Raw genomic sequence first — 22,930 nt, 5'->3', positions numbered from 1 at the left:
TACCTATATGTCATCTCCCCTGTATATAGTATATACCTGCTGTATGTCATCTCCTCCTCTATATACCTATGTGTCATCTCCTCTTTTATATAGTATATACCTGTATGTCATCTCCTCCTGTATATAGTATATACGTGTGTCATCTCCTCCTGTATATAGTATATACCTGTAAGTCATCTCCTCCTGTATATAGTATATACCTGTGTGTCATCTGCTCCTGTATATAGTATATACCTGTGTGTCATCTCCTGTATATAGTATATACCTGTGTGTCACAAAATTTCGGACATCAATCCAGGGGTTAACTAAAGTGCATTTGTGTTAAAATTTTGCAACTTTTTAAACTCAGGATAAAAACAATTTGGAAACCCGAATGCTTTTCAACAACTACAAACATAATAAACAACAAACAAACCAGGCAAACACATATAAAATAGGCCCAAATTAACCCCTTCGCTCCATGCGCCGTACTAGTACTGCGCTGCCAGCACTGCATTTGTGCCAGCAGCAGTACTAGTACGGCGCACCGATCACCGCGGTGTCACGCTGAGCGCCGCGGTGATCGGGTGCGGGTGTCAGCTGTATATGACAGCTGACACCCCGCAGCAATGCCCACGATCAGCGCTAGCGCCGATCGCGGGCATTTAACCCCTCTGATGCCGCTGTCAGTAGTGACAGCGGTATAGAGGGGGATCGCGCAGGGACGGGGGCTCCCTGCACTCTCCCACCGGAGCAACGCGATGAGATCCAAGACGGCGCCTGCAAGAGCTGCTGAGAGCAGGCGCCGGAAAGCCTCCTAAGGTTGCCTGTCAGATCGTTGATCTGACAGAGTGCTATGCACACTGTCAGATCAACGATCTGATGTAATACAGTGATGTCCCACCCTGGGACAATAGTAGAAAGTTAAAAAAAAAAAAATAGAATGTATAATAAAAAATAAAAAAAATCCCCAAGTAAAGGAAAAAAAAACCATTTCCCAGTAAATCCATTTATTTATGTAAATTAAAAAAAACAATAAAAGTACACATATTTGGTATCGCCGTGTCCGTAACGACCCGCTCTATAAAACTATCCCACTAGTTAACCCCTTCAGTGAACACCGCAAAAAAAAAAAAAAACAAGGCAAAAAACAACGCTTTATTATCATACAGGCGAACAAAAAGTGGAATAACGCGATCAAAAAGACGCATATAAATAACCATGGTACCGCTGAAAACGTCATCTTGTCTTGCAAAAAAAAAGCCGCCATACAGCATAATCAGCAGAAAAATAAAAAAGTTATAGCTCTCAGAATAAAGCGATGCAAGAACAATTATTTTTTTTATATAAAATAGTTTTTATTGTGTAAAAGCGCCAAAACATAAAAAAAATATAAATGAGGTATCGCTGTAATCGTACTGACCTGAAGAATAAAGCTGCTTTATCAATTTTACCACACGTGGAACGCTATAAACGCACCCCCCTAAAAGAATTTCAGGAATTGCTGGTTTTTGTTCATTCCGCCTCCCAAAAATTCTGTCCCGCAAAAAACAAGATCTCACATGACTCTGTGGGCAAAAATATGGATAAATTATAGCTCTCAAAATGTGGTGATGCAAAAACTATTTTTTCCAATAAAAAGCATCTTTTAGTGTGTGACGGCTGCCAATCATAAAAATCCGCTAAAAAAAACGCTATAAAAGTAAATCAAACCCCCCTTCATCACCCCCTTAGTTAGGGAAAAATAATAAAATTTAAAAAAATGTATTTATTTCTATTTTCCCATTAGGGTTAGGGTTAGGGCTAGGGTTAGGGTTGGGGTTAGGGCTAGAGTTAGGGTTGGGGTTAGGGCTAGGGTTAGGGCTGGGGTTAGGGCTAGGGTTAGGGTTGGGGTTAGGGTTTCAGTTAGAATTGGGGGGTTTCCACTGTTTAGGCACATCAGGGGCTCTCCAAACGCGACATGGCGTCCGATCTCAATTCCAGCCAATTCTGCTTTGAACAAGTAAAACAGTGCTCCTTCCCTTCCGAGCTCTGCCGTGCGCCAAACAGTGGTTCCCCCCCATATACGGGGTATCAGCGTACTCAGCACAAATTGGACAACAACTTTTGGGGTCCAATTTCTCCTGTTACCCTTGGGAAAAAAAAATGTGGGGGCTAAAATATCATTTTCGTGGAAAAAAAATATTTTTTATTTTCACGGCTCTGCGTTATAAACTGTAGTGAAACACTTGTTGGTTCAAAGTTCTCACAACACATCTAGATAAGTTCCTTGGGGGGTCTAGTTTCCAATATGGGGTTACTTGTGGGGGGTTTCTACTGTTTAGGTACATCAGGGACTCTGCAAATGCAACATGACGCCTGCAGACCAATCCATCTAAGTCTGCATTTCAAACGGCGCTCCTTCCCTTCCAAACTCTGCCGTGCGCCCAAACAGTGGTTCACCCCCATATATGGGGTATCAGCGTACTCAGCACAAATTGGACAACAACTTTTGTGGTCCAATTTCTCCTGTTACCCTTGGGGAAAAAAATGGGGCTAAAATATCATTTTCGTGGAAAAAAAATATTTTTTATTTTCACGGCTCTGCGTTATAAACTGTAGTGAAACACTTGTTGGTTCAAAGTTCTCACAACACATCTAGATAAGTTCCTTGGGGGGTCTAGTTTCCAATATGGGGTCACTTGTGGGGGGTTTCTACTGTTTAGGTACATCAGGGACTCTGCAAATGCAACATGACGCCTGCAGACCAATCCATCTAAGTCTGCATTTCAAAGGGCGCTCCTTCCCTTACGAGCTCTGCCGTGCGCCCAAACAGTGGTTTCCCCCCATGTATGGGGTATCAGCGTACTCAGGAAAAATTGGACAATAACTTTTGTGGTCCAATTTCTCCTGTTACCCTTGGGAAAAAAAATTGCGGGCTAAAACATCATTTTGTGGAAAGAAAAAATGATTTTTTAATTTTCATGGCGCTACATTCTAAACTTTAGTGAAACAATTGGGGGTTAAAAGTGCTCACCACACATCTAGATAAGTTCCTTAGGGGGTCTTCTTTCCAAAATGGGGTCACTTGTGGGGGGTTTCTACTGTTTAGGCACGTCAGGGGCTCTCCAAACGCGACATGGGTTCCGATCTCAATTCCAGCCAATTTTGCATTGAAAAGTCAAACGGCGCTCCTTCCCTTCCGAGCTCTGCCATGCGCTCAAACAGTGGTTTATCCCCATATATGAAGTATCAGCAACTTTTGGGGTCCAATTTATCCTGTTACACTTGGGAAAATAAAAAATTTGGGGCGAAAAGATCATTTTTTGTGAAAATTAATATGACTTTTTTTTACGGCTCTACATTGTAAACTTCTCTGAAGCACTTGGAGGTTCAAAGTACTCACCACATATCTAGATAAGTTCCTTAGGGGGTCTACTTTCCAAAATGGTGTCACTTGTGGGGGTTTCCACTGTTTAGGCACGTCAGGGGCTCTCCAATCGGGACATGGGTTCCGATCTCAATTCCAGCAAATCTTGCATTGAAAAGTCAAATGGCGCTCCTTCCCTTCCGAGCTCTGCCATGTGCCCAAACATTGGTTTACCCCAACATGTGGGGTATCGGCGTACTCAGGACAAATTGTACAACGACTTTTGTGATCCAATTTCTCCTGTTACCCTTGGTAAGATAAAACAAATTGGATCTGAAGTAAAAATTTTGTAAAAAAAAAGTTAAATGTTCAATTTTTTTTAAGCATTCCAAAAATTCCTGTGAAGCACCTGAAGGGTTAATAAAATTTTTGAATGTGGTTTTGAGCACCTTGAGGGGTGCAGTTTTTAGAATGGTGTCACTTTTGGGTATTTTCTGTCATATAGACCCCTCAAAGTCACTTCAAGTGTGAGGTGGTCCGTAAAAAAATGGTTTTGCAAATTTTGTTGCAAAAATGAGAAATCGCTGGTCAACTTTTAACCCTTATAACTACCTAACAAAAAAAAATTATGTTTCCAAAATTGTGCTGATGTAAAGCAGACATGTGGGAAATGTTGTTTATTAACTATATTATGTGATATAACTCTCTAATTTAAGGGCATAAAAACGAAAAATTTGAAAATTGCTAAATTTTCATAATTTTCGACAAATTTCTGTTTTTTTCACAAATAAATGCAAGTCATATCGAAGAAGTTTTACCACTATCATGAAGTACAATATGTCACGAGAAAACAATGTCAGAATCACCAGGATCCATTAAAGCGTTTCAGAGTTATGACCTCATAAAGTGACAGTGGTCAGAATTGTAAAAATTGGCCCTGTCACTTAGGTGAAAACAGGCTTCGGGGTGACGGGGTTAAAAGAAGAATAAGGCACAAATGAAAAACAGGCAGAAAACACTAAAAAGTAGACAAAAAAAATAAGGTTCAAATGCATTAATGAATCGAGCCCTTTTTTTATTGCGGTTTTGTGACATATAATGGGAATGTGTAGGCTACCACTTTGTGATGTGTGAAGGGTCCGCTCACTTCTATGGGTATGTGGGAGCGGTACTGTGGGAAGTAAATAGAGTCATGGTCACATTTGCTCACTAGAAATACATCCAGATTTGGGATCCACTGGTTGGACCCCACTGTTCATATATTTATCACCTACTCAAAGTCAGAAAACTGTAGACAGGGGCCCATGAGAAATGTCTTCTACCTTCCGACATCCCCAGCTCTTCTTTTGATTAGCCGACATCATCGTTGTATCGTGACGCACATGTGACGTCGCACCAGACTGGCTAATCAGAAGAAGGTCCAAGAGTACTGTCAGGTAGGAGGTCCCTCTCAATGCTCCTACCAGGCAACGTGGCCATTGGACTGGGTCCTACAAATCCACTTGCTTCTACTTTTCCTTGGACTTGTCCTCCTGCCTGTCACAGCTGCTTTACTAATTGCTAATTTCAGGTGTTCCGAATCAAACAATTCTGTAAAACTTTAGACTTTACAAGTTCCTCTGTTGTTCCTCCTGGAAAGATATTCTTAAAATGACAACCGGTTGATGCCAGTCTCCTTGTATGTAAGGTTCGTCTATACACTATCTGATCCCGATAGTTAATAGTAAATTATGTCAGGTGTTGATGCAAAGCCTTTTTTTTTTACAAATGGATCATGTATTCTGCCATTGGCCTTCCGGCACTGAGATGCTGATAACATCTGACGTAGAATGATAGCTCATATGCTAAAACGTTTGTCAAATATGGGGTATTTGATGACTACATCAGTCATTTTTAGGCAAAAACTTTCCCATCTGAAGATATCTCGTAATACGCTTCTTCCCTTTTAAACAGAAAACAATTTTTTTTAATGTTTGTATTTATATTTGTTATACATATTATAGTACCGGTATTTTCTAAGAATGTTTGGTAATTGTTGTACCCATTTTTCCATATTGCTATGTTTGCATAAACATTATCCTGAAATCTTGCAGTTTTAACTCTGAGCCTCATAATATACTGACACTGTTGCCTCCTGTCCTGTAGAGATCACTTCTCAGAGGTCATTTTTATCATCACAGGCCGGATTACAATGACGAGTAGAACCTACATAGAGGTAGCACTGAATCTCTCATTAAAGGGAACCTGTCACCCTCCTCAGGCGTTTGTAGCTAAAAGAGCCACATTGTGCAGCACTAATGCTGCATTCTGACAAGGTGGCTCTTTTAGTTATGCTCCCTGCACACGCTGAAATAAAGGCTTATAAAATGTGCCCCCTCATACCGTGAAATCATCCCGGGGTGGGTCTTTCCCCCCTAATCAGACGCAGCAGAGCCGTCACTTCGGGCCTGTGCGCGCCGGGCGCCGCCTCCTCTTGCTTCATTTTCGTCGCCTGCGCTGTAAGTATTTTTTTCTGGGCATGCGCAGTTGCGCTACCCTTCGAACTTACTGCGCTGGCGCCAGGGATGCTAATGAAGCAAGAGGAGGCGGCGCCCAGCGCGCAGATGCCCGGAGTGACGGCTGTGCTGCGTCTGATTAGGAGGGAAAGACCTGCCCCGGGACAGTTTCACTGTATGAGGGAGCACATTTTATAAGCGTTTATTTCAGCATGTGCAGGGAGCATAACTAAAAGAGCCACCTTGTCAGAATGCAGCATTAGTGCTGCACAATGTGGCTCTTTTAGTTACAAACGCCTGAGGGGGGTGACAGGTTCCCTTTAATGATAGGTGATATCACAGCTCACCTCATTCTCCTTCACAATTGCTTATAACACCTTTATATACAGTAGATAACACAGGATCCACCATTCACAATAGCTGATGTCACAGCTCACCTCCTCCTCCTGTACAATGACTGATAACACCTCTATATACAGTAGATAACACAGGATCCACCATTCACAATAGCTGATGTCACAGCTCACCTCCTCCTCCTATACAATGACTGATAACACCTCTATATACAGTAGATAACACAGGATTCACCTTTCACAATAGGGGTTGTCACATCTCACCTCCTCCTCCTGTACAATGACTGATAACAACTCTATATACAGTACATAACACAGGATCCACCATTCACAATAGGTGATGTCACAGCTCACCTCCTCCCCCTGTACAATGACTGATAACACCTCTATATACAGTAGATAACACAGGATCCACCATTCACAATAGGTGATATCACAGCTCACCTCCTCCTCCTGTACAATGACTGATAACACCCCTATACACAGTAGATAACACAGGATCCACCATTCACAATAGGTGATATCACAGCTCACCTCCTCCTCCTGTACAATGACTGATAACACACCTATATACAGTAGATAACACAGGATCCACCATTCACAATAGGTGATGTCACAGCTCACCTCCTCCTCCTGTACATTGACTGATAACACCTCTATATACAGCATATAACACAGGATCCAACATTCACAATAGGTGATGTCACAGTTCACCTCCTCCTCCTGCACAATGACTGATAACACCTCTATATAGAGTAGATAACACAGGATCCACCATTCACAATAGGTGATGTCACAGCTCACCTCCTCCTCCTGTACAATGACTGATAACACGTCTATATACAGTAGGTAACACAGGATCCACCATTCACAATAGGTGATGTCACAGCTCACCTACTCCTGTACAATGACTGATAACACCTCTATATACAGCATATAACACAAGATCCAACATTCACAATAGGTGATGTCACAGCTCACCTCCTCCTCCTGTACAATGACTGATAACACCTCTATATACAGTAGATAACACAGGATCCACCATTCACAATAGCTGATGTCACAGCTCACCTCCTCCTCCTGTACAATGACTGATAACACCTCTATATACAGTAGATAACACAGGATTCACCTTTCACAATAGGGGTTGTCACATCTCTGTTGTGAATTCCGCTCTTGGGCTCCCTCCAGTGGTTGTAAGTAGCACTTTTGTGAATTCTGCTCTTGGGCTCCCTCCTGTGGTTTTGACTGGTATAGCTGCTTCTTGGATTTAGCATCAGCAGCTGCTCCCACTGATCGTCTTTCTGGTTCGGCTATTTTAGTCTGGCCTTATTCCTCAATCATTGCCAGTTGTCAATCGTTCCTGCTTGGAGCCACTGCTCTTTTAGATTTCTCTGACACTCTGTCCAGTTCAGCAAAGAAAAGTCCTTTGTCCTTTTGCTGTCCACTTGTTGTGGACGTTATTGTTCAGCACATTCTATGTTTTGCTCATTTGTCCAGCTTATCAGTATGGATCTATTCAGCTAAGCTGGAAGCTCTGGGCTGCAGTTTTTGCCCTCCACACCTTTAGTCAGGTGTGGAGATTTTTGCATATCTCTGCGGTGGACATTTTCTAGTTTTTATTACTGACCGCACAGTGTTTCTTTCCTTACTGTCTATCTAGCTAGAATTGGCCTCCTTTGCTAAATCTTGTTTCATACTACGTATGTCATTTCCTTCTCCTCTCACAGGCAATATTTGTGGGGGGCTGTCCTATCCTTTGGGGATTTTCTCTGAGGCAAGATAGCTTTCCTGTTTCTACCTTTAGGGGTAGCTAGTTCTCCGGCTGTGACGAGATGTCCAGGGAGTGACAGGAACATTCCACGGCTACTGCTAGTGTTGTGTTAAGATCAGGAACTGCGGTCTGTATAGTTACCACCTGCCCAGAGCTAGTCGCATGTCGCTCCTAAATTACCAGTCCATAACACATCTCACCTCCTCCTCCTGTACAATGACTGATAACAACTCTATATACAGTAGATAACACAGGATCCACCATTCACAATAGGTGATGTCACAGCTCACCTCCTCCTCCTGTACAATGACTGATAACACCTCTATATACAGCATATAACACAAGATCCAACATTCACAATAGGTGATGTCACAGCTCACCTCCTCCTCCTGTACAATGACTGATAACACCTCTATATACAGCATATAACCTAGGATCCACCATTCACAATAGGTGATATCACAGCTCACCTCCTCCTCCTGTACAATGACTGATAACACCTCTATATACAGTAGATAACACAGGATCCACCATTCACAATAGGTAATGTCACAGCTCACCTCCTCCTCCTGTACAATGACTGATAACACCTCTATATACAGCAGATAACACAGGATCCACCATTCACAATAGGTGATGTCACAGCTCACCTCCTCCTGTGCAATGATCTTATGCCAAGTGGGATACTAAGTTAATAGACAGGTTAAACCTTTTAGATTTAAGATAATTAAGAGTTCCGATAATTGGGTGGTGGTTACTGAAGTTGCCGTGTCACTTTGAGGGTATCTATCAGATAGGGCTCCATATACCTACAGTATATGAATTCTCCTATTCTTGAGACTTGCCCAATAATGAGCACTGGCAGGGTTGGCCCATCTATGCATTGCATTGGCAATCATTTGGCTCACAACTGGGGCCTCCACGACCAAAGGCCCTTCATTTCTGCCTATGGCACAACTGCACCTGGCAGAACCCGGTATAAGTCAACGAGGTCAACCATCAGAAGTAAGTAAAAGTGGGGTCCAACCTGTTGGATTTACACTGACCGGCAGAATGGGGAACTTTTATCACCTTCAGAATAAAGTGCCAATGCACATTCTTGAATACCGCTACAGCTTTTTTGGCAGCCCCATAGAGAATAATTGAAGTGGCTTAAGACCTGCCTCTCCATTTTGCAGTGGGGATAAAAATCTTTCATTGTGGCTAAAAATTTCCTGATATTCTGATCGATGCGGGTCCCAGTGGTTGCACCCCCGCTGATCAGTTATAGAATATAATGTGGATAGGTGATAAATTGTTTTCACCGGACAACCCCTTTAATATGTAAAAGGATTGTCCGACCCTGTTTTTTTCAGTGCTACCGATCTCCATGCTAACCGTACCAGCTAGACAGGCACTACAACGACTCCCCGACCAAAGTGTTTACACATTGGTCACTGCTGCTGCCAGTGATTGGCTGCAGAGGTCACACGTCTGTATGTGCAGAACAGGATGCACAGAGATTGACTTTGTCATGTGTCATCTGTAAAAGCAAGCACGGAGACCTCAACCAGCACTGGAAGAAGAGTTTAAAGGGATCAGTAAGGTGAGTATGATTTATTTTTTATTTTCCTTGATGATGGAAATTTTTTGAGTATTATTATTATTTATTTCTATAGCACCATTGATTCCATGGTGCTGTACATGAGAAGGGGTTACATACAAATTACAGATATCACTTACAGTAAGCAAACTAACAATGACAGACTGGTACAGAGGGGCGAGGACCCTGCCCTTGCGGGCTTACATTCTACAGGATGGTGGGGAAGGAGACAATAGGTTGAGGGTTGCAGGACAATAGTTTGAGGCGGCATCTTCGGTAGTGGTGAGGAGGCAGCGGGGTCAGTGCAGGCTGTTGGCTTTCCTGAAGAGATGGGTTTTCAGGTTCCGTCTGAAGGATTCGAATGTGGTTGATAGTCAGACGTGTTGGGGCAAAGAATTCCAGAGGATGGGGGATATTCGGGAGAAGTCTTGGAGGTGGTTGTATGAGGAATGAATAAGTGTGGAGGAGAGTAGGAGGTCTTGGGAGGAGAGGAGATTACGTGAGGGAAGATACCGGGAGATTAGTTCAGAGATATATGGAGGAGACAGGTTATGGATGGCCTTGTAGGTCAGTATTAGTAATTTGAACTGGATACGCTGAGGGAATGGGAGCCAGTGAAGAGATTTGCAGAGGGGGGAAGCAGAGGAGTAGCGAGGAGAGAGGTGAATTAGTCGGGCAGCAGAGTTAAGGATGGACTGGAGAGGTGCAAGGGTGTTAGCCGGGAGGCCACAGAAAAGGATGTTGCAGTAGTCAAGGCGGGAGATGTTGAGGGCATGCACAAGCATTTTAGTAGATTGATGGTTGAGGAAAGGAAGGATTCTGGAGATATTTTTGAGCTGGAGACGACAGGAGGTGGAAAGAGCTTGGATGTGCGGTTTGAAGGACAGGTTAGAGTCAAGGGTTACACCGAGGCAGCGGACTTCCGGTACGGGGGAAAGCGTGATGTTGTTAATTGCGATAGATAGGTCAGGTAAGGAAGATCTATGAGATGGAGAAAAGATGATGAGTTCAGATTTGTCCACATTGAGTTTGAGGAAGCGAGAGGAGAAGGAGGATATGGCTGATAGACACTCAGGACAGCAGAGCGGTGACGTCTGGGCCAGAGAGGTAGATCTGAGTGTCATTAGCATATAGGTGGTACTGGAATCTATGGGACTTTATGAGTTGTCCCAAGCCAAGTGTATAGATTGAGAAGAGTAGGGGTCCTAGAACAGAGCCTTGGGGGACTCCAACAGAGAGAGGGTGGGATGAGGAGGTAGCGTGGGAGAGGGAGAATGATTTATCGTTTATTGTCCTTGAAAAAAAAAAAAAAGGGTTAGATAACCCCATTATGTAATAAGAGAAAAGGTTAGTAAACAAAGCCAATACACACAGCCAGGACACAACATTACTTATACCATCAGTTTATATTTTTCCCTCGCTGTATTATTTGTTGATGCCTCTGTAATTGCTCCTGCCATGTAAAACAATCATTAGGAGTCATTTGCATAATTGCCAGTGAGGTTTGAAATTAAACTTTTATTTCTTCCCATAAAATGTCTGTGATACGAGCATTATTATTGGCACGAAAGCGTATTTTTTCTCTAATTCCCTTCTTATGGTATAAGATTATCCATGGGTAAGTCACTTTGTAACGTAGTCTCGGAAGGCTCCGTGTAATCCGCATATTTACAACATTTCAAAGTTCAACTCTTCATAAGAAGTTTAGAGTTTTCATAATTATGCCGCTTTGCTCTTTTTGTACTCATTTGCTGCCACTTTAAAAAAATGTTGGTTTTTGTTTTCCACTTTTTGACATTTTTTTTTGGCGCAAAAGGACTACACACATGGAGGGATTCTACTGTATGTATGCCTGAATTGTTTCCACGAATTATGCAACAGGTGCAATTACGGTAAGCTAAAAGACAAAACTAAAGAGCTTTTTTTTAACTTTTGTACTTACGGTAATTCTTGAACCATGTGCATCATTTTGAAAAATGTGGCACAAAAATAAGCGACAAAGAATATTACAAAACAAAAAAAAAAGAAAAATGATTTAACAAAAAACAAACAAAAAATAAAAATGCAAATGATGAACTTGGCCCTAGAGGTCTGTATAATATTCTGCTGTATATAGTGGAAATAAGCTCTCTTGCCGGTAAGCTATTTTTCGGTGAGCATACCCCTGTAGATCGCACCTGGTACATCATTGGATTGCAAATTTCGTAGGAGTGAAATACAATATATGGATCCATAACTCACAGATTTCGACAATCTATAGTGTATGGGGTTCTATAACTCTCCCCTAATGGTAGATGTTAAGGGAAGAAACTATCAAGCATTTTTGGTGCCATTATTCCCATCCCATTCCCATTCCCAGAGAGTTTAAAATAAATCTGTCATCATAATGATGTACGTGCAGAGAGCCTGATTACTGTGATGTGTCACTTACTAGGCTGCTTGGTGCAGTTTTGATAGAATCTAACAATGCTCTGAATGCTGAACCCTGTATAACCCCGCCCACACCACTGATTGGCTGCTTCCTGTGTGCACTGTCAGCAAGCAGCCAATCAGTGGTTGGGGGTGGGATTACACAGATTAGTCTGACTGACCTGGACGTGAGACCTTGTCCTCTAGTGATAATCTCCTTCTGGTAAGACACTGATTGTATTGAAACTACAGCAAGTTGCTGAGAAAAAGACACATCCCTAGAATCAGGCTTTCTGCTCTTACATTATGCCTCTCTCAGATTAAATATACCATAATAACTCTGCATTTCTACCCAATTCCACTCCTGTTACTCTTATGACATACTCTGTCCTAGACCTGATGGTGCTTGTGTATTTACTTTGAAAATATATGACAGCATGGCCTTATCATTATTTTTCAAAGTTTATTGTTAATCTCCTCCCTCTTAGTTTGCGTGATAGTTCCTCTGGGAGCCGGAAGGTCGATCTGCTGATCACTTCGGGTCCCGATTTTCGGATCTAAAGGAAACAGATTTAGATAGAGAAAACCATGGAGATCATGCAAGCGCATTTCCTTTGCAGCGGTATTACATGGCGGTCATGCAAATAAATGGGCTTGCTTCTAACACCAGGATTGAGAACTTCTTTTATAAATTCTCTCTCTTTTGTGGCTGACAGATAGGGGTCCCAGGTAGGACTACTGTATATGAAGGACCCCTTTAAGAACCGCTACTATGAAAAACAATGTTTTGGTCCTGATTTTGCAGACAGCATTGATGCAGAAATGAAGAATGATTTTTTTTTTTCATTCGGGCAGTTTTTAATGCGTTACGCCCATTGTGTCATTTGTGCCAGTCCTGCAGTAATTTCTTTAATATTGCCCCCTAAGGAAAAGATTTTAGAATGAGAAAGGGGACATTTTAACATATGAATGGAGTGCAATACTTAGATTATAATCTTCCTGAGCAGTTATCCTGCCAAGTCATTTGGGTCAATGAGTCACTTCGGCTCGGTGTTTTCATGGTCCCCATGGTAGCACATAGACGTTCGATTGCAAATAGAAAAAAAATCCGCCCCCATCAAAGTGTAATTCGAGGATTTCTTTGCTGTTCAGAACATTTTCCATTTCTTATTCATACAACCAGAGGATGGTTAAGGAGCAATTCTCATCTTGCCACTGATATGGATAGGGAGGTAAAGGGGGGCTAGTTTGTATAACTACCTTAAGGAGTTATAGAATAAATGGTCCTGTGTGTTTACAGGAAGGATATCACTATTTCTACTTAATTCTATGATCTCTTGCATTTTCACCAGGTTTCTCATTTGCAGGCTCTATCTCTTAAGTTACAATGGTTTTTAAGCTGACGAGCTGTGTTACATCCCTTACACAGATCAGAACACAAAAGGGTATTCCTGTTCTTGTTTTACTTCTTAGCTTGTAGAGAGAAGCAGCAGAGGTATGGAGGAAATTATTCTGCAGTACTGAGCAGTGCAGATGTGAATCCAGCTCTTTGATGTAGTAAAAGACTTGCTAAAAAGCTCTGCACAAACTTTCTCTGTCTTTCTCTCTGACTGTTTTCTCACTTTGCTCTTCACTCCTCTTCTCCTCTCCAAAGAGTGTAATAGGAGGTGTAACATGACAACACAGTGAGCTGGTGGTCTGTCTATTCCAAGCAAGGCAGTTGAGCTGTTTTTTTTCAGAATGGAAGACCAGTTCAGGAAGTGGTAGGAAAGGAAAGAAGTGACTCATAAGTGGAGAAATAGGCATATATCTCTGATAAGATATACAATAAAGCTTCTTAAATTCGCCATACACAGCTCAGCACGCAAAGAGGCATTCCTACTCTTCTTTCCTTAGTTTGCACGCAGAGAAAAGCAGCAGCAGTGTGGATTAAATTATACACCAGTACTAAGCTGTGTAGATGTGAATCCAACTCTTAGATATGGTAAAAGACTTGTTAGAAAGCTCAGCACAATCTTTCTGTGTCTCCTGCTGTCTGTTTTCTCACTTTGCTCCTCCTCCCCTCTCCAAATGAGTATAATAGGAGGTGTAATATGACAACACAGTGAGATGGCTATCTGTCTTGTCCAAACAAGGCATTTGAGCTGTTTTTTTTTAGAGTGGATGACTAGTTGAAGAGGCAGTTGGAAGGGAAAGAAGTCGCTCATAAGTGGAGAAATAGACAGATTTTTCAGTACAGAGCTGTGTAGATGTGAACCCAGCTCTTTGATGAGGTAAAAGACTTGTAAGAAAGCCCAGCACAATCTTTCTATGTCTCCATCTGTCCGTTTTATCACTTAGCTCCTTACTCCTCCTCTCTAAAGTGTATAATAGGAGGTGTGACATGACAACACAGTGCGATGGTGGTATGTCTTGTCCGAGCAAGGCTAGTTGAGCTAATTTTTTAGAGTGCATGACAAGTTCAGGATGCGGTTGGAAGGGAAGGAAGTGGCTCATAAATGGAGAAATAGGCAAATTTCTCTGATAAGATATATTCACCTGTGTTATTGATTTATGCAACGTTTGTTGAAAGTACCGTTCACTTTTAAACTCGAGTGATCAGAGCAAAATTCTACCACTGCAGTTAGGGACAGGTACATAGGAATCGGGCTCAAAGTTCTATACAACGGGACCTGACGTGATGCACATGTATGTTACAATTCTGAAAGGGTTTGGTAGCCAAGTGCTCGTTTGGCCAACAGTTATCTCTCCTGACTCCCTAATATGTACGCTGGGGGATGAGGGTGATATAACGCTGGTGGTGGTTTATCTCTTGTTAGAAAAAAGGATTGGACATATTGAAAGTCAGCATGCCTGAGCTTTCTTTCCCCTGATAGGGGAAAATTGAGATACTACCATATGTTTTAGATGGTCGGTCGGTCCCGTGCAAGGACTTTAGGCTTTCGTCCAAGTTGCATAGCCAACTTTAGTGCTCTTAAAAAGGTTATCTGGTCTTCTTCTAAAAGTATGCAGTCACATTGTTATGAACTGACCCGAGTTGGAGTAGTGGTATTGCAGCCACTAGGGGCAGCACTGGCAGGTAGCGTAGTCAGGAGTTAGCCAGAGGTCGGTACACAGGAGCAGAGTCACTAATAATTTCAGGACCCCATACTGGCAAAATCCTCTCATCCTGCCTCCATGTATGTTATCTCATCCTGTGTCTATGTATGTCCTCTTATCCTGCCCCCATATGTCTCCATCCTGCCCCCTCATATGTCTCCATCCTGCCCCCCTCTTGTTTCTCCATCCTGCCGCCGTCATATGTCTCCATCCTACCCCCTCATATGTCGTCTATTATTTGAGTTTAAGGAAAATAAAAGTTCTCCTTACCTGGCTGGGGTCCAGCGGTGTCCTCTTCCTCAGCCATTTGAGGCGCAGATGCGTTGGCGCATGATAGTGATGTCATACGCCGGCGACGTGCGCTTTGAGGTCAGCTGCCAGCCTATGATTGGCTGGCGCCTCCTATTGCTGTGCCGGAAGAGGTTCTGCATGGCAATAGGTTGTACCTGATGCATGTTCAGTTATTATCGAACGGCTGAATCCTGTCCCTGGGGTTCGGTGAGGAGGGGGGCCCGATATGCCAGTAAGGGCAGTAATTGTGGCCCTGAACAGGAGCAGCAGTGTAGTTTGGACAAAGCAGCAGATGAAAAGAGGGCTTGATTAAAGACTGGGAGCTCAATAATCTCGCAAGGAAGGAAGAGCAATGGCAGGTTTAAATAGGGTGTTCAATCAGGAGATTACAGGGTGGAGACAATCAGGTACTCAGGGTGGAGACAATCAGGAACCACACAGGTACTAGTTTCTGGGTTAGCAAGGAACTGTCCGGCAAACTGAATAGTTCAGTGGGGAGAGCTGCTGCCTGGTGCACAAGAGCTGATGGGTTTGAGTCCTGACACATAGAGTGCTGTCAGGCTTCACCAGTGTTCCCAGTGAGAGCGGGTGGTCACATGTGCCAACTAGACGTGCTCGGCTTCTCTCATTGAGTCGCAGTGTGGCGGAATGTCACGTGACCGCCCGCTCTCATTGGTAATACTGGTGAGTTCTCACGGTGTGTGCATCGGACGCTGTTATGATTCAGAAATCTGACTAGGAGGACAAACCTGGACCACCACTTTAACATTGGCAAGGGTTCGTTGCTAAATTATTTATGTGGAAATAGATCCATCAGCAGCGGAAAACGTGGCTCAGCACCGATGCTGGTCTCTGAACGATTGCTGAATTCCAGCCAATATTGAGCCACTTGTGACGGTTCCTTGGCTTCTCATGTGTCAGGCACAGTTTGGCGGTACATCTATCTGGGCATGGCGGTGTCATTGTACGAGGCTGCGTTCACTAGACACAGATGGCCCTGCATTGTTTGTCTCTCGTATACCCGTCACGTGCTGTCCCCGGGGACATCCTCCGGTTGGATTAATACTCCTTTAATAGGGAGATGAGGCCAAATAAACACCTCATTAGGACAAGTCTGGCTGCAGACAACAGGCCCCCTGCTCTGAGGGTTTCACGGGGGAGATTGTAGGTGTAGTACTCCTTATAACATATTAGTGTGACAGCTACACAAGACCGCCATCACTTTTAATGCATAAAGCAGCAAACACTCGTCTGCATTCATTGCCTGCTAGTGGTTTAAACTCTCTCTAAGGGTAGGTTCACCCGACCACATGCGAGAAAAACAAACTAATTATTCTGATCAGACTTTAATTAGAGTGGGATCAGTGTTTCTCACCAGTGGAGAAAACAAACAAAAAAAAGTTTCTCCACCTTTTCCATTCTGTCCATGAAAATTGGACTGCACTCGGTATCATCCGAGTGCAGTCCGTTTTTTTTTTCACAGACCCATTGACTTACATTGCCGATTATTTTGATCTGACATATGGGATCAAAATCAGTCACGTCTACCTGGAATCTGTAAAGTATGTGTGTATTACTCCTCTGTCTGAATTAGATCCATAAGGCTAGGTCTGCACAGTGACATTTGTCGTGTGACAACAGTTTTCCTAAAAGTCTTACAACAAAAATATCTGTGAGCTGTGAATTTGCTGTAAATAAATCGGCCAAGATGCAGATTAGTCGCGCCCATGTCGCTTGCAACTTGCATTTGTAGTCTATGGAAAGTGTATCTCGTGGGACTTGCGACAAACTACAGAAAATCCCAAACATTTGGAAACATTTGCAACTTATGAAGAAATAATTAATGATTAATGAATAATTGTACGAAATCACTAGATGCATTTTTGCAATGTGCCGCTGTGTGATTTCAGCGTGGTGCGACGCATGTCGCTGTGTAGCCCCAGCCTTAATGCCACATGCGCTTTCTTCCACCCGTTCTGTGTTTTGGAGACACTCCTGGTTTTATCATACAATTGAGTCTCCCACCAGGGCAGTGGGTACTCTGCCCCAGGTCCGGTCGCTCTTAGAGGGGATGTCACGGTGGCTGCGACTCGGTCCGTGGCCCTGGGACTCAAAGGGGAACAGTGTTTAAAGGGGTTTTTGTATAAAATTTGTCGTGACGCCACCTGTGGTGTTCGGTCAGTGGGTACTCTGCCCCAGGTCCGGTCGCTCTTAGAGGGGATGTCACGGTGGCTGCGACTCGGTCCTTGGCCCTGGGACTCAATTAAAGAGGAACGGTGTTTAAAGGGGGTTTTGTCGTGATGCCACCTGTGGTGTTCGGTCAGTGGGGACCGCCGCCGCTTAAAGGGGTCCTCTGGGGCGATAGTATGGCGGCTGGATGGTGACGCCTCCCACAGGCGAAGCGGGGTCCCCAGGGCTCCCAAGGTGTGTGGCGATGATGGTGTATGCCGGTGAATGAGTAAAAGACACAGCGTTGCAGTCTTTACCTGGTTTACTGAAGTTATAACAGGCCTCAGTCCAGGGTACCAGCAACAGGTGCATAAGGAGTCCAGGCAGCCCAGAAACAAGTGAAATCCCTTTGGCAAGTCAGGTTGGGAGTCTTCCACTTTGCGCTCGCTATACGTCCCTTGCTGCCTGAAGATTCCTAACAAGGTCCTGGTCCTTTTTCTGTCCTGGGACAGTGCCTGTATGATACGCAGCTTGAGCTATTCTTTCTGGGGTCTCTGCACGGTGACTCCAGGCTCCAGAATGCTGCTGTACCACAAGCTTAAAACGGGCAGTATACGTATAGTCCTATGCCCTCCGGTTCTGCTATGGGGCTTGCAGCTCCCCACAGCCTCGGGCTCCCGGTACCCGGTCTCTGCGCTCTGGCTCACAGGAGGCCCACTCGCAGACTCCCTTAGCCCTGAGTCTCTCTTCTGCTCCTTTCCCTTCACTGTCTGCTCCAGACTAAACTGCTCTCACTGGTTTCCTGGGACCAACTGTCTGACTCCTCCTCCAGACCAGGATCTTTATTCAGGGAAGCTGCCCTAAAACCGGGTTTAGAGCTCCCCCTCCTGGCCTGGATTTAGAAGGTGTTGTGTGTGTGTGTGATTTACCTGCCAAAGAGATCCCTTTTGTTTCCAGGCATAGCACTACCCTCCCCGAGAGGAAGGCAGCACTACTGTGGTACCCGAACTCCTGGGGTGCCACACAAATACTGATGAGAAATCACTGACGTCTGAGCTTTTACCCATTAAACAGCAAAAACGGGCAGCACTCGGATGGGGCACGCATGTCACCCTTTTGTTACCTATATTTTTTATGGACTTTATACACTTGAGTGACCAAGTTTGATCCACAGATTGGATGATGTCTTTGTTTTGTTTTGTTTCTGCCCACAATAAAAAAAATGGTTGTGGGAATTAGCCCCAAGCCATTCGCACAGAAGAAGGAAAAGCCTGAATAATGGCTAGGTAAGTGTGCGGGTATGGATTTTCTTTGACATTCACTATGACTAACGACCCATGAAGTTTATGAGGTCATCGCGCAGTATAGATTCACGCGAGGTCGATAAACAACATGCTTTTCTATTTCTTTCATTGTTATAATTACTGTACAGTCGCGAAGGACTTTAGTGCAACTCTTATACAGGGAGGATGGTGAGTCTGCGGAGAGAAATACCAGCGCTGGTATCTACTATATAATTGTCTAAGAAGTACTTCCGTCAAGTCTGTCTTCCTGTCTGTCTGTCCCGGAAATCCCGCGTCGCTGAATCAGCGACGGGCACAGTCTGGCCGAGAATTAGTCCCTCCTTACTCCCCAGCCGTCAGTGCCCGCTCCATACTCCCCTACAGTCAGCGCTCACACAGGGTTAATGGCAGCGTTAACGGACCGCGTTATGCCGCGGTGTAATGCACTCCGTTAATGCTGCTATTAACCCTGTGTGACCAACTTGTACTATTGATGCTGCCTATGCGGAATCAATAGTAAAAAGATCTGATGTTAAAAATAATAAAAAAATAATAAATCATTATATACTCACCTTCCGTGGGCCCCTGGATCTTGCCGAGGCCTTTCCTACTCCTCGCGACGCTCCGGTGACCGGTCCATGCATTGCGGTCTCGCGAGATGATGACGTAGTGGTCTCGCGAGACCGCTACGTCATCATCTCGCGAGACCGCAATGCACTCTTGGGACCGGAGCGTCGCGAGGAGCATCGGTAAATGCCTCGGCTGGATCCAGGGGGTCGACGGAGGGTGAGTATATAACTATTTTTTATTTTAATTTTTTTTTTAACAGGGATATGGTGCCCACATTGCTATATACTACATGGGCTGTGTTAGATACTGTGTGGGCTGTGTTATATACTACATCTCTGTGCTATATACTATATGGGCTGTGCTATATACTACGTGGCTGTGGTATATATTACGTGGCTGGGCAATATACTACATTGCTGTGCTCTATACTACGTGACCTGTGTTATATACTGCATGTAATACACCGCACACTCTAAGTATGTTACTTGTGAAATTTGAAATTTATTGAGGTGCTATAGACATATCATTCAACAATGCGAAGTGCGACCAGAAGTCAAACTGACAACGTTTCGACTCGTCCCGAGTCTTTATCAAATTTTTCACAAGTAACATACTTAGAGTGTGCGGTGTATTATATTTAGTCGTAGTGTGTTAGGACACCCCAGTCCTCTACACCTGCACCTCGCTTTATTCCAACCTTAGTGCACACCAATTTTCTCTTCATTTATATACTGCATGGGCAGTGTTATATACTACGTCTCTGTGCTATATACTACGTGGCTGTGCTATATAGTACGTGTCTGTGCTATATACTACGTGTCTGTTATATACTACGTATCTGTGCTATATACTACGTGTCTGTGCTATATACTATGTGTCTGTGCTATATACTACGTGGCTGGGCAATATACTACGTGGCTGGGCAATATACTACGTGTCTGTGCTATATACTATGTGTCTGTGCTATATACTACGTGGCTGTGCTATATACTACGTGGCTGGGCAATAGTCGGACATACAACGAATATAGAAAGTTTACACATCCCTTTTCATACGCCAGGTTTTTATGATGTGAAAAAAAATCACAACCAGAAGAATAATTTCAGAATTGTTTCCACCGTTAATGTCATCCCTAATCTGTACAATTCAATTGAAATATAAACGGAAATCTTTTTGAGTGGAAAAAGAAAAATTAAGAACTAAAATAATGTTTTTGCATAAATATGCACACCCTTAACCTAATATTTTGTTGAAATAGCCTTTGAGTTTATGACAACATTCATTCCTTTTGAGCAGGATTCTGTCAGCATGGCAGCATTAGTCATCTTTTCCCACTCTTCCTTGCAGTAGCTCCACATATGTCAGATTGTAAGGGCATCTCTTGAGTGCAGCGCCTTCTTCAGGTCTCCTACAGATTTTCAATTGGATTCAGGTCTGGGCTCTGGTTAGACCATTAAAAAATGTCAATCTTCTGGCAAAGCCATTGTTCTGTTGATTTGGAGGTATGCGTAGGTTCGTTTTTGTCCTGAAAAGTGAAATTGCTCTTGTTCTTCAACTTTTTAGCAGAGGCCTGAAAGTTTTGGTGCAAACATGACTTATATTTGAAAGTGTTCAGAATTCCCTCCACGTTGATTAAAGCCCCAGTTCTAGGTGCCGAAATACAGCCGCAAAGCATAATGCTGCCTCCACCATGCTTCACTGTAGGTATGGTGTTCTCTTACACAATGTTGGCTTTGCACCAATCATACCCTTTATGGCCAGAAAGTTGAACTTTGATCTCATCATAAAAGGTTTTTCCACATGCTTTTGAGATGTAGGTTTTGGCAAAACATAACTAGAGTTGAATGTTTGTCTTTGTAAGAAAAGGCTTCCACCTTACCACTCTACCCAACAGGACAGACATATGAACAATTCGGGATATTGTTGTCACATGCAGGGCACAACCATCCCTAGCCAGAAATTTCTGCAGTTTCTTTAATATTTCTGTATGCCTCTAGGCTGACTTCTGATGCAATATTCTTTTTAACAGTTTTTGAAGGGCGTCCAGTTTTAGGCTATGTCACTTTTTTGTGCCAAATTTAAAGGGATTGTCTGGTCCAAATCGATAAGTCTTCAATCACTGCAGACTTAGCAATCCCCCAGCACACACGCTGTGCGCTGCGGGAATTCAACGGTTTCTGAGCGGAGACCGGAGGGTATGTATGTGCTATGCATACTCCCGGCTAGTGCTTATCTAATGGGCCTCGCTGAGACTGCTCCCTGTTTAGTAATGTGTCTGTCTAATGGGGGCCTATTAGAGAGCACAGCTTCACTCCATACAATTGGCACTGGCCAGGAGTATGTATAACTCATATATACCCTCCGGTCTCTGCTCAGAAACCGACGAATCCCCACAGTGCACTGTGCACTGGGGGAATTCATAAGTCTGCAGTCACACGGAGTGACTGCAAACTTATAGATTTGGACTGTACAACCCGTTTAAGCCACTTCACAGTATTTCATGGGATATTTAATGCCTTAGATTTTTTTTGTACCCTTCTCTTGACTGATAACTTGCAATAATGAGATCCCTTTGCTGTGTTGTGATCTGTTTATGGACTATGGCTTTTGCTGTAAAGTGCAAGTAAGAAAATGTCCGGAAAAATTTATATGGGGTTAATCAAAATCCCTGTGAATGATGACAGCCGTGTACTCACTACTATGTAACATGAGTTTCTATGTGCACACGTCAGGAAGGATTTCTTGCAGAAATTTCCTGAACAAAACCTGACATTTTCTGCAAGAAATCCGCATGCGTTTTTTTCAAGTTTTTCTTGCGGTTCCGCAAAATTAATGAACATGCTGCGTTTTTTACCGCGATGCGTTTTTTTTCCGCGGAAAAAAAACGCAACATATGCACAAAAATTGCGGAATGCATTATAAATGATGGGATGCATATGTATGTGTTTTTTAAGCATTTTTATCGCGTTTTTATAGCGAAAAAACACAAAAAATCCGGAACGTGTGCACACAGTCTAAATGTGATTGGCTAATATTGAAAACAACCACATCCCCAATTAAAATAATAATAATTTTTATTTTTTATATAGCGCTAACATATTTCGCAGCGCTTTACAGTTTGCACACTTTGCACACACAGGGTGTTCACACTTACTGTACGCAACCACATTATTTTAGTCTTGTTATTATTTTGTTCCTCAAAGTTATTTCAGTTTGTTTCTCAATGGATCTGTACAGATTATAGGTGACATTAACAGTGGAAAAAGTTCAAAAATGATGCCGCTTGGTATTATTTTTCATTTTACATGACCATAAGGCGAATTTTGAAAAAACGGATCCTGCACAATTTGCCGCCGCATCCGTCTTTTTTCTCATAGAATTGTATTAGCGCCGGATTGCCCCACGTTTTGTCCGTTTTTCGATGGATCCGCACAAAGGAATGTTTTTTGGGTCCGTCAAAAAAACAGACCGTGAGGGACAGCGTTCCAATGACGGAATTCGGCGACGGATTCCAGTTTTTTAAACTGAGCATGCCCTGAAATATTTTTTTTAGCGTTTGTGCACGATTTCCGTTCTG

At 43.3% G+C, this 22,930-nt stretch overlaps 1 protein-coding gene across 2 annotated transcripts in view; it reads left to right on the top strand.

The window, feature by feature from the left end:
* Window positions 1-22,930, top strand: part of SYT14 (synaptotagmin 14) — a 203,785-nt gene that overhangs the window by 6,700 nt on the left and 174,155 nt on the right. The gene's annotated exons all lie outside the window — the stretch shown is intronic.

Source organism: Ranitomeya variabilis, chromosome 2 (assembly GCF_051348905.1).
Source record: "Ranitomeya variabilis isolate aRanVar5 chromosome 2, aRanVar5.hap1, whole genome shotgun sequence".
Lineage (NCBI taxonomy): Eukaryota > Metazoa > Chordata > Amphibia > Anura > Dendrobatidae > Ranitomeya > Ranitomeya variabilis.
The sequence above is the reverse complement of the archived record's forward strand: the minus strand, read 5'-3'. Positions and strand labels throughout refer to the sequence as shown.